Source organism: Antechinus flavipes, chromosome 1 (genome assembly GCF_016432865.1).
Source record: "Antechinus flavipes isolate AdamAnt ecotype Samford, QLD, Australia chromosome 1, AdamAnt_v2, whole genome shotgun sequence".
Taxonomy (NCBI): Eukaryota; Metazoa; Chordata; class Mammalia; order Dasyuromorphia; family Dasyuridae; genus Antechinus; species Antechinus flavipes.
Window position 1 is genome coordinate 722,014,612 of NC_067398.1, and position 12,982 is coordinate 722,027,593.

The window sequence follows — 12,982 nt, forward strand, 5'->3', positions numbered from 1 at the left end:
CAGAGTTTGACTTCTCTTGTCAATCTCGAGGTTTTATCTGGAATTCCTACTGGCAAGCTGCTGACAGGGGGTAACAGGAGGAGGAGGGGAAGGCATGGGATTGGTTACCGCTTTGGGTCTTAGCAGGTGATTAGAAGCATGCGACAGTTTGACCAAAAGCAGTTTGACCAAGAGCAGGCTGCTCTAGTTTGCCAGTTGGTCTTCATTTCTTCTCCCTTCTCCAGGAAGCAAGAACCTGATAACTTCCCTTTTTCCTTGTTTACTTGCAAGGTCAATGAGCACACGTAGCTATTGCTCCTCTCCTCTGAGTTGAGTAGAGATGTTTCTCATTTTCCTTATTTTCTTTTCCTCTGCTTCACACCTGCCCAGATTCCTCCTCCCTCCTGCTCCCATTATGAATCCTCTGTCACTCCTGGAATCATGATCAGTTAAATCAACTCTGCCATTGCTCTGGTGTAGAGGTCAGTCTGCTCCATTCCGCCCCCATTTACTCCTCTGTAACCAAAGTGCACCACTGTGGCTCCTCCTCCACTATGTTTTATTTCAATATTCCCATTGGAATGTAAACCTATTAAGGGAAGGGTTTCTTTTGTTTTCTATATATATCTATCCCCAGTGTTTAGTAAAGGGTTTGGCATTTGATGTTTAATAAATGCTTTTTCATTCATTCATTTCCCTTATTTCCTCCAGGTAAAAATTCCCCAAGGTCTGACATCTGGCTCTCAACTATTCCATACTTTCTGTTGAGACTTTCCCCCCTGAAGGTAACTTTAGGTATTAATGAAAAACCTGCACAAGGAGCCAGGATTGAGGAAGAAATCAAGAAAAAGGACTCGGGGAACAGCTGGATGATGTCTTAGTTGTATCCCAAACCTTTCCAACTTCAGACACGTGCACATGTGTGTGCACACTTACTATTGATGCCCTTTTTTTGCACTAGATATTTCTCAAAATGCTACACAGTGAACCCTCTTAGCAAAAATGCTGTGCTAAAAATGAATGCTTCTGACAGTATATTCAACGTCCTTCACCTGCAAGCTCTCTCCACCTGTCATCTAAGGGGAAGAAAGTGGGTGTGTTTTGTTGTTTTCTCCAAGTTTTGCCATTTTAAAATCTATCAAAAGTATGTTTTCTCAGGAAATACAGATGACATTGTTAGGCTTTGAAGTGAAGCTTCAGATCAGACTAAGTCATTATTTACAGGAAGTGTTCTATCTCCCAGAAGTCCAACTGGCTACAAAAGTAGGGAGCAGTTAGGATGATCTTTGCCTGAACAGAGGAAAGTATACACAAGTATAGTGCTAGTGACCAGAAAGTAGAACGGGCAAATCCCAGATTATGCAAACCTATGCCAGGGATATTCTAGTGATGAGAAACGGTGGATGCAGGACATCCTGGACCATTGAGCTACATTAGGAAGGTGTGAGGGGGGAGCCACATTTGTGGACACAATGGTAGGGAATACTCTACTGAATACTCTATATTCTATTTTTTTAAATAACTTTTTATTGATAGAACCCATGGCAAGGTAATTTTTTACAGCATTATCCCTTGCATTCACTTCTGTTCCGCTTTTTCCCCTCCCTCCATCCACCCCCTCCCCTAGATGGCAAGCAGTCCTTTACATGTTGAATAGGTTACAGTATATCCTAGATACAATATATGTGTGCAGAACCGAACAGTTTTCTTGTTGCACAGGGAGAATTGAATTCAGAAGGTATAAATAACCCGGGAAGGAAAACAAAAATGCAAGCAGTTTATATTCATTTCCCAGTGTTCTTTCTTTGGGTGTAGCTGCTTCTGTCCATCTTTGATCAATTAAAGCTCTGTTTATCGAAGAGTTCCACTTCCATCAGAATACATCCTCAGAATATATAATGATCTCCTGGTTCTGCTCGTTTCACTTAGCATCAGTTCATGTAAGTCTCGCCAGTCCTCCCTGTGAATACTCTATATTCTAGAGGAAGAAATTTTATGCTTTTCTTAGATTGCAAGCTTATTCCTCATTGCTGCTAGATGGAACTAAGTGGACCATTCATGTACTTATTCATCTACATTGTTCCTTAACCTCCATGATAACGGAGGAACAAATCTCAGAGGTTCACCTATCACTTTCCAGCTTTTTACTTCGGAGGTGTTGGAAATTCCTAGTGAAACTCTTGTTGATGCATTGGCTGTGCTTTTGTAAGATATGATCTTAGAGAATTGCCTGGGGTGCTGAATGTATAACTGTCTTGCCCATATTTACCAACCAAAATGCGAGAGGCAAGAGTTGAATCCATGTCTTCCAAGGCTAGTTCTCTGTCCCCTGCACCAAAAAGAATATTTTTTTTAAGTTATCAGTTAAAAGTTGAATCCTCATATGTCCTTGGGTTCGTTCACAGAGATTAAAATTGAATTATTGCTGGCAGTGTAGACTGTTAGTGTTGTGTTGATTTACCCAATAGTAATGCAATAGGATTTTATGGATGAAAAACAACCCATTGAAATTGAATGGTAATGGTCTGAATTCGATCTGAAAAATGAAGCAAATTGTAGAATATATAAGAAAACTACACTATATTGCCTAAAAGCAACAACTAAAATAGGGATTTATACATACACATAATGTTTAAGGGAAATCTATTTTGTCTCAAATGAATTGTAAAGAAGAGGAGTCTCAATCATCATTTCTGTTATGACAAAGAATGTTCATGTTCTAGAACATAAAGAATTCAGTAAAAAATGGAAATAAATTCCTAGATCCTTTTTACTTGGACTCATGATTTCCTCAATGCCGAGAATTCCTTAGAGTATAAATTCCCTCCCCTAATGTAATTGGGCATCTTAGTTGCCTTGAGGCAGCAGAGTTTAACATTGGCTCAGAGTCATTCATCTAGTGTGTGTTGGATGTAGGACTTGAATACAGATCTTAATTTTAAGGTTGTCTCTCTATCCTTATTTGTCTCAGAACATATTAGATCATTACACAATTAAAAATTGTACCTAATTTAAAATATGAGCAAAAAATGTAGACTTAAACGGAGGCTTAATAAGTAACAAACGGGTGAAAGAACAAACCATAGAGCAATTAAAAAATGTGAATGGAAGGGACCAGATATGTTAACTGCTTGCGGGAGAGGGTTTGCTTGTATCTCCACAAATCGAGAAGGAATCAGATGGGTGCCAATGTCTATGAGAATGATGTGGGCTTGTGGGGAGCACAATATCCTAAGATTATCGCAGGCAGCTTAAGCCAGTTTTTGCTTAGAAGTTATTGGCGCTACCTTCAAGGTTTAGTTCTCTCCAGGGACTAAGGCCTTGGCTATTGATGGAACTTGATGGAACCTTTGTGCAAAACCATTCAGGACACAAGGGGCTGTCAATCTTCCTGAGATCCTGACTGAACCAGCAGAGGAGGCCTGGGCTCAAAATTGTATCCGTGATGGATAATCTTGCCCTACTTTGAAAGTTGTTCCTTCTTGTGGCTTTTATTAACTGTTAATGACAGATGTTAGCAGAGATTCATACTGCTCCTGCCGGAGAGGGAGGTAGAGTTCTGTGGGATGTGACTTCCTTTTAACTATCATGGTTTTCAGCCTCTTTCTCTCTGCCCCCCAAGTGCACGTCCATTTCCACCTCTTCAGCTGACATGCATTCATTGATGGGGATGAGACTATATGTGTGGCCCAGTCAAAAGAGTCGCTGTTGTTTGTCTCTGACCTTGGGGAATGAGCAAGATGCCACTTAGGCCTGCCTCTCTTATTCCCCTTTTCTTTTTTTTCTTTTTCTTTTTCTTTTATTTTTTTTTACATTTTATTTTATTTTATTTTATAATAAATAAAATAATAAATAATAATCTAATAATAATAATAATCAAGAGGAGGGAGGTTAGAGAACAGTAACTGCCTCTCAGTCTCCTTGTATCATCATCTGTAAAGTATGGTCTAGCTCCTCCTGGAGGGCTTCAGGATCAGCCAGAGTCAGGATAAATCAAAGTCCTTGGTCTTTAGAGGTAGAAGTGAAGGAGGCAGGCAAGCTGCCACGTGGCTTGCCAAAGATGTCTCCTGGATTCTGGAGTCCGGAGTCTCCAGCCTCTCTCCTCCTTTTCCCTGACTTCTCTCCCTCAGCCCTCCAATCCTTGCTTACCATTACCTCACCACCAAGCATTCAGCAAGCCCCAAGCATGAGGAGAGTCATTTATCCAAACATATGCTTATAGAGCCATTTTCTCTCATTGAATTACCTAATTAGTCTTCAGTGCTCTCTTGTCTGATTCAAGCACACCTTTTTCAGAGCTTCAGCCCTCTACAATCATCATCCTCTCACGGGAAGAGATCCATTCTACAGGTCTGAGTTAGATCTCCAGCATCCAGTGCCAGGTGGCTCCCGTATCACAAGTTTTCTAGTCACAACCTTGGAGGCCATCTCTATCACTTACCATATAGAAGTGATGACTGCTGAAATGGTTTACTAATGGGATTCCCTATTTCTAGTCCCTTTCCTTTTCACTCTAAAATATCTGTCAAATAGCTTATCTTCCAAAAGCACAGGTCCCTCCTCAAAGGCCTTCAAGTCCATTCTAGATCTACTTCCCAAACTTCCCCTTCTTCTGCATTATGTTCCAGCCATACTGGATAACTTTACTAAATTTGCTGTTCCATATCTTGCCTCATGCATTTGGACAGAACTTTCCTCTTCCACTTCCAATTAGAATGGTTTCACTTCTCACATCTATCTCCCAGAGCTCTTTTCATGTGAGACTCATCTCAGGTTCCATCTCCTCTATAAAATTTCTTTTTCTTCCCTCCTTCCTTTCTTCCTTCCTTTCCTTCTTCCCTTCCATCTTCCCTTTCCTTTTTCCTTTCATTTTCTTAGGCAATTAGGGTAAAGTTATAGGATATAGCCCAGGGTCACACAGCTAGAAAGTGTTAAGTGTCTGAGACCAGATTTGAACTCGGGTCCTCCTGACTTCAGGGCTGCTGCTCAATCCACTGCACCACCATAGCTTCCCCAACAAGCCTTTCTTAAAAGAATAAATACATTTATTTATTAATCATTTAAAAAAAAAACAACTATTAAATTATGGGCAGATAGGTGACACAGTGGATAGAGTACCAGGCTGGAATTAGGAACTTGGATCTGGACACTTACTATGTGATCTTGGGTAAATCACGAAATCCTATTTGCCTCATTTTTCTCCTCTGTAAAATGAGCTAGAGAAGGGAACGAGAAACCACTCCAGTATTTTTGCCAAGAAAACCCCAAATGGGGTCATGAAGAATCAGACACGACTGAAGAATGACTGGAGGATAACTACACAGCCGGGCAGTGATCCTTGGGGATTTCTTCTAATGACCTTCTTACCCAGACTAGTCCTTCACCTGAGTCCCTTAGTCCCACTACCTCTCCTCTCTCTTCTTTAATCTTCTCTCCTCGTTTCTTCAACACTTTTTCTTCATTGAAGAGAATGTTTGGAGTATGGTTTTCAATCAGTGTATTTATTTTGAGAAGTAATTGAGGTAAAGTCATACAGATAGTGTTCAAATGTCTGAGGTCACACTTGAATTCTGTCCTCCTGACTCCAGAACTAGTGTTCAATCCCTTATAGCGCCCTCTAGCTGTTTGCACAACAAGCATTTATTAAATGGATTCTGTAGTTATCCCTTCCACATTTCAGGGCTTAGGGACCCAGCACTCCTGTGATCTGGAAAATCCATGTAACATTTATTGGCCTTCTCTTTAACAGGAGAAATCCGAATTTTTTTCTTTTTCTTTTAGGCGGCATTTACAGTACCTTATAAAATTTGAGTTAAATTTTTGGTCATAGGCAATATATAGATCCATGTGATATTTCTAGCCTTTGTCGGCCATCTGCAGCGCCTGCAAAACTCCTCCCAAATTCCCATTTAATTTCTTCTGTTGACCTTCAATGGGTCAAAACCATGATGGGGAAAGTCATGATATGGAAGGAATAACTGAATGCTCCAGGAACTCGGCTAAGCACTGGAGACACATAAGGCAAAACACAGTCTTTCTAAATCTTTCAAGTACTAGACATGAAAAATGGTCAATGTCAGGTGTTATTGTTACTGCTGCTTTTATTGTCTGCTGTACTGACCTTCGCTGATCTCTTCCGTTCTTACAAAAACAAAACAACGGCAAACACTGTTTGCCTTTGCTGCCCCTTCTGACTGTCTTTTCCCTTTCATAGCCAATCTCCTTGAAAAGGGTGACTATAAAACATGTTTTAAATGAATGTACAGGTATAACCAGGAGAAAAAGAATTTTTTTAAAAGGAAAGGGTGACTATATAAGCCTTTATTTCTTTACCTCTTGTTTCCTTGCATTCTGGCTTCGTCCTCTGGCACTTGACTAAATCTGCTGTCCCCGAGTTCTTTCTTCACTGCTGAAGATGGTGATTTTTCTTCAGTTCTCATTTCATTTGACCCCTCAGCAGCTAGGTTCTTCAAATATATGAAGGCCTCTTATGGAGGAGGTCAGAGGGTAAAGGAGCAAGGTGTGGTAGCTGTGAAAAGCTGCTAAAGGGTCAAATATAGACTTGTCCTGAGTGGCAATGGGGGGAAGTGATAAAGATGCAAACTGAGGTTCAGTGGCAGGGAAAAACTTCCTTTCAGTGAGACAGACAACATCAAAGTTCAGTGGGCTTTCATGAGATGATAGGCTGCCTCTCACTAGGGATCTTGAAGGGGAAGCTGGGTTATCAAGGAATCACTCAGAAAACATTGATTAAACACCTATGGTAGCCGGGGAAGAGTGACCGGAGCATTGGACCCATTCAGTCAACTAGCTTTGTGTATGTGTGTGCATAATTCCAGATTGCTCTGCAGAATGGTTGGATTTGTTCACAACTCCATCAACAATGCATCAGTGTCCCAGTTTTCCCATATCCCCTCCAACATTCATCATTATTTTTTCCTGTCATCTTAGCCAATCTGACAGGTGTTTAGTGGTATCTCAGAGTTGTCTTAATTTGCATTTTTCTGATCAATAGTGATTTGGAACACTCTTTCATGAGTGAAAATGGTTTCAATTTCATCAACTGAAAATTGTGTGTTCATATCTTTTGACCATTTATCAATTGGAGAATGGTTTGATTTCTTATAATTTAGGGTCAATTCTCTCTATATTTTGGAAATGAGGTCTTTATCAGAACCTTTAGTTGTGAAAATGTTTTCCATTTGTTTTTTCCCTTCTAATCTTGTTTGCATTAGTTTTGTTTGTACAGAGGCCTTTTAATTTGATGTAATCAAAATTTTCTATTTTGTGATCAAGAATGGTCTCTAGTTCATCTTTGGTCACAAATTTCTTCCTCCTCCACAAGTCTGAGAAATAAAGTATCCTATATTCCTCTAATTTATTTATAATCTTGTGTAAAAGTTATATCTTGCATGCCCACTTTCATAGTTAACTTCCACGTCCTATTTTTGATGGTAATTCAGAGGTAGACAGCCTTCTAACCATGTTGGCCAATGCTCTTTTATTCCAGGAAGCCCAGAAATTTCATTCTAAATATCATCAGGCTGCTCAAGCTTTAAGTTCACAATTTGGAATAACAAGAAAGGAAACTAGGAGCATATTAAAAGACTGTACAGCTTGCCTTCCTTTCCACACTCCTACGCTCCCTCCAGGGAAGAACCCTCATGGTTTGAGACCCAATGAAATTTGACAAATGAATGTGACCCATTATAAATTTTTTGGTCATCTGTCTTTTATCCATGTTATGGTAGAAACCTTTTCAGGATTCACTTTTGCAATACCAGCAACAAAAGGGACAGCCCAAGTGGTCACTGAATTCCTTATATAAGCATTTGCAATTATGGGTGTGACACAAGCAATAAAATCAGATAATGGACCTGTATATACTTCTAAACATTTTGCACACTTTTGTGCACAGTGTAAGATTTTACACACCACTGGCATACACTTTAATCTTCAAGGACAGGCAATAGTAGAGAAGAGAAACAGAGACATTAAGACACTCCTCCAAAAACAAAAGAAATGGGGAGCCACAGATAACCCTAGAAAACTTCTAAATTTAGTTCTTTATACTATTAACTTCTTGATTTTTGAGAAAGACGCACTGGCTCCAGCAGAGAGGTTTTATAACCCACAGGAAGGGCAATGTCCAGGGCGAGCAGCTCCCCTATCTTTAGATAATCACCAGGTGATGTGGAAAGATCCAAAAAGTGGTGAATGGAAGGGAACAGATACGTTAACTGCTTGGGGGAGAGGGTGTGCTTGTATCTCTACAGATGGAGAAAGAATCAGATGGATGCCAACAAGCTGTATTCACCTTGTCCATCAGAGAGAGACGTAGCAGACCCTTGAAACGAAGGAGAAGACTCAAGAAACATCGAATGTTTCTTAAAATAAACATCGAATGTTTCTTAAAATAAACAAAAAAAAATGAGTAAACAAAAATAAATAAAAACTAATCATAATATTAATTCAATACCGATAAAAGTAACCATTGAGAAACTGATAAATATATTAAATTACTTGCTAGTTAATAAAGTTAATTGATTAATAAATTTAATTAATAAATAAATGAAATTTATTTTGGATTGATGGGGAATGTAATTGAGTGATTCATTGATTGATAAATTGAGAGATAGATTAGTAAAATAAATGGTAAAGAATAAAATTAATTTGTGATTAATTATCCAAAACTAATGAAATCGAACAGTGAATTTATTATTAATTAAATACATTAATGAATCTTTCCCATGTTTTTTCCTTTTTGCACTGATTTTTTTCTCTCAATATAATTTATAAAGCAATGTGTGTTAAATAAACAAAAAATACAAAATAAATTAGCCAAACATTAATAAAAATCAATCATAAAATTAATTAGTTACTAATAAAATTAATAATAAATTGAGAGAGCAATTCAATCAAGTATTAGCTAATAAAATTAATGGATTAAGAAATTTAATTAATTAATAAATAAGTGAAAGATATTTTGGCTTGATGGTGAATTTAACTGATAGATTGCTAAATTGATTGATAAATTAGTATGATTAATTGGTAATTAGTCAGAAACTAATAAAATAGATTAATGTAAGAAACCAATCTTCACACAGTGTGACTTCCACTCCTAATGGGATTTGGATGAGGAATCAGAATACATGCATTTGAATCCTGGCTCTACTATCTACTACCAAGTGACTTGAGCTGACCTTTTATTTTCTCTAGATCTCAATTTCTTCATTTATTATTTTGAAAAAAAAAAAAAAAGGAGGTGCTATCAGCTCACTTCCAGCGTCCCTCTCATCTTAAAATCTGTGATTATACAATGTCCTAAAAAACCTGGTTGTCCTCAAAATTTCCTCCTCCCGCTACAGAAAATGAGAGGGAAGAAGGGAGGGAGAAAGAGAGGGAAAGGGAGAGCGAGGGAGGGGGAGGAGAGGAGACAGAGAGAAATAGAGGCAGAGAAGAAAGGGGAGAGAGAGACAGAGAGTGAGTGAATGAGGGAGACAGAGAAAGAAACAAAGGAGAGATAGGGGTGGACAGAGAGGAGGCAAAGGGAGGGAAGGAGGAGAGAGAGAGAGGAGAGAGAGAGAGAGAGAGAGAGAGAGAGAAGACAGAGACACAAAACCAGAGACACTGGAGACAGAGAAACTCAAACATAGAGAAAGACAGACAAACAGAGAGAGACACAGACATAGACAGATGGAGATGGAGACAGAGACAGAGAGAGACACAGACATATAGACATACAAAGAAGGGAATAGGGAGAGACAAAGAAAGAAAGAGACAGGAGACAGAGATAGACACGAAGAGATAGAGAAAGTCAGGGAGAAACCAAGGAAGAGAGAGACAGAAACAGAGAGAGTAAAAGACAGAGACAGAGACACAGAGAGATGGGGGGAGAGACATACAGAGAGAAAAAGAGAGACAGAGAAATAGGAGTCACCCACGGACAGAAGGACAGACACAGAAATAACTACAGATAATATGCATTTATATATCAAATCCCGGAAAACAGGGATGGTTTTATTTTTGTCCTTGTGTTTCTAGAGGTCAATGAAGAGCCTGGCAAATCATAGGCACCAAATCGATCCTTTTTCTTGAACTGCCATTTTAAAATATAACATGGTCTTTGTCTGACATCTGCTGTCCAAAGTCAGAACAACAGGTAAGCTTAATAATAAAAAGGGCAGCAAACCAACTCCTAGGGTTGGCAAAAAAAAAAAAAAAGTGAACATCCCATATGCTATTTTAATTTTTCAATAATCTTTTTTTTATTTTTCTGAATATATGCAAAGTTAATTTTCCACATTCGTCCTTGCAAAACCGCGTGTATCAAGTTTTTCTGTATATTCATGTATATTAAGTTAATATTAACACAATTCTTTATAAATCATATTGAAAGAGACAAATCAGAGGAAAAAGAAAAAAAAAAAAAAAAAGTGAACATTGCATGTGGTGCTTTTCATTCTCTCTTCATAGTTTCTCTTTCTGGATGCAGGTGTCTTTTTTTAAACAAAATTTATTGGAATTGCCTTGGATCACTGAACTACTGAGAAAAACCCAGCTTTTTCTCCCATGAATATTCTTGTGTACAATTTATTTGTGGTCCTGCTTGTTCCTGTCAGCAACAGTTGGTGTAAATCTTTCCAGACCTTTCTACAATCAGCTCGTTCATCATTTGATATAGAACAATAATATTCCATTACTTTCATAAACCATACCTTATTTACCCATTCCCTAACTGATGGGCATCCACTCACTTTCCACATGTGGCTCCTTTTCCCTCCTTCATGATTTCCTTGAGATACAGACCGTGAATCAGCAAGAAAGAGACAGTCAGACAGAGAAGGACAGGAGAATTGGGGGGGAGGAGGGGTGGCAAGAAAGTTCTCTCTACAAACTTCTAATAGTGTCTAACGAAAAATATTGCCTGCTTAACAAGAGCCCATGATTCAGATTATTGCCAACTAACATGGTCTCTCCTGGTTAATTGGAAAGCTTTTGCTAATTAGCCAGCTAGGCTGTCTATTCCTCAGCAGCCAAGAAGAATCACTGCAAGGAGTGGTCCTTAGGCTGAAAATGGAGAAAGAGGTTTTTTGTTTTGTTTTTTTTTTCCCTTCTATTCTCTTCCCTGCCTGAAACCTAGAAATGACTCTGTGATTTGTTTAAAAGGAAATGCCATCATTGATGAACACCAAACCCAGACTGTTCCCTTGTGCACATCTGTAGAAGTTGTGATACATAGGCTGGGTCCCTCTGAAAAGTAAATTAAAGACCTCCAATAGGCTTGTGACAGAGAGAGCCCTCTGCCTCCAGAGAAATTATGGGGATTGAATGTGGATCACAAGCCAGGATTTCTCCCCTTCCTCTTGTTTGCTTTCTTTCTCTCTTCTCCTTTTATCTGATGTCTATTATTCAGCATGATAAATGTGGAAAGAGTTTAGAAGGATTTCACATGTTTTAATTGGATTACGTTCTCTCTAGGAAAGGGAAGTAAGGAAAGGGGAGTAGGGAAAAGGGAGGGAGAAAAATTTGAGGGGAGGGAGGGAAGGAGAAAGGGAGAGAGAGAGAGAGAGAGAGAGAGAGAGAGAGAGAGAGAGAGAGAGAGAGAGAGAGAGAGAGAGAGAGAGAAATAAAGCAAGCCAGAGGGTGAAAAGGAGATCGAGAAAAAGTTTTAAAAAATAACAACAACAACAACAAAGAAACAATTGCAGAGAGAGTCAGAGGGGTGGCATGGAGGGAAGAAGAGAGGATGAGGAGAGAAAGAGAGAGAAATTGTAATTAATTTTTCCATGAAGTAATAAAATGTATTTTTACTGTTGTTACATATTATGGAAACTGGAGGAAGACACTCATTTAATTTTTGCTGTTCCGGACAATTCCCCTACAAATATATTAAAGGGGAAAAAAAAGCTGGGAGAAATGCTTTATTTGTTTTCTTTAAAAAAAAATTGAGATTTGTCAGAAGAGATTGTATGAGATACAAGGCTTTGTTAATTTGAGGGACTCTCTGAGACAGACAGATGGACAAAAGCAGATCGAATTTTCAAGATGTGTTCCTGCAGCAGGGAAACAAGGGGGACTATTAAAAAGGGGATGAGACTGAGAATGCATTCTCTTGACCTTGTTCTCCTTCCTATGTGAAGATGATCCTGACACATCAATCCCACATTCCATTTGACGTATGTTCTAATAGTGGGGAGAGACCTGCAGTGGTCAACCCATTAGTTGGTGCTGCGCCTTCCTGGTGACCAAATTCCTGCATTTTACAAGGATGCTGGCCGTGGTCAATGACAGTGGTCTGGCTTATGAAACGATTGAATCGGAGCCTATTCCCATTCTGCATTAGCCGTCTGAACTATCTGGGTAGAAATCCTTTGTTATAAATGATTTCTACTTACTTGAAGGTGATTGCTTTTCTATGTTCATTTGCCATTAAAACTTTATTGTTTTTTTCTTTTATTTGCCTTAGGGTTTACCATTGACATAGATTTAGATCACAAGTTTAGTAGAGATCAAGTATCTAGTTCTGTACTTCTTAGTATTTCAATCAATAACTCCTACAGCATGATAGAGTTGCTCAGAAATAATCTATAGTTCATATATCTTGTGTAGTATATTTGCTGAGTTACTAGCAATGTCTCATTTCTTAATTGCTCCTCTGCAAATTCTTGGTCTTTGTAACCTTTGTGTAATACCACTAATGAGACTCAAGAATCTCTCTTCTCTGTCCCTCTAAAATGTATTTTCTTGTTCCCAAGGTCTATAGTCCAGGACCAAGCTGAGCAACTCTTCAGGCCTCCAGTAATTCTGTAGGAATCTTGTATGTTTATTTAAGTATTGTCTCTTATCTTAGATTGAAAACTTGTTGAGCTCAGGAACTCTTTTTGCTTTTCTTTTTCTTCTTAGCCCATAAAGTCCCTGGCCCATTTCAACTGATTAATGTTGTCGGAGTTCATTTTTCCTCTCCCACAAACAGCCTGCAAAACACTTGCCTTCTCTCCTT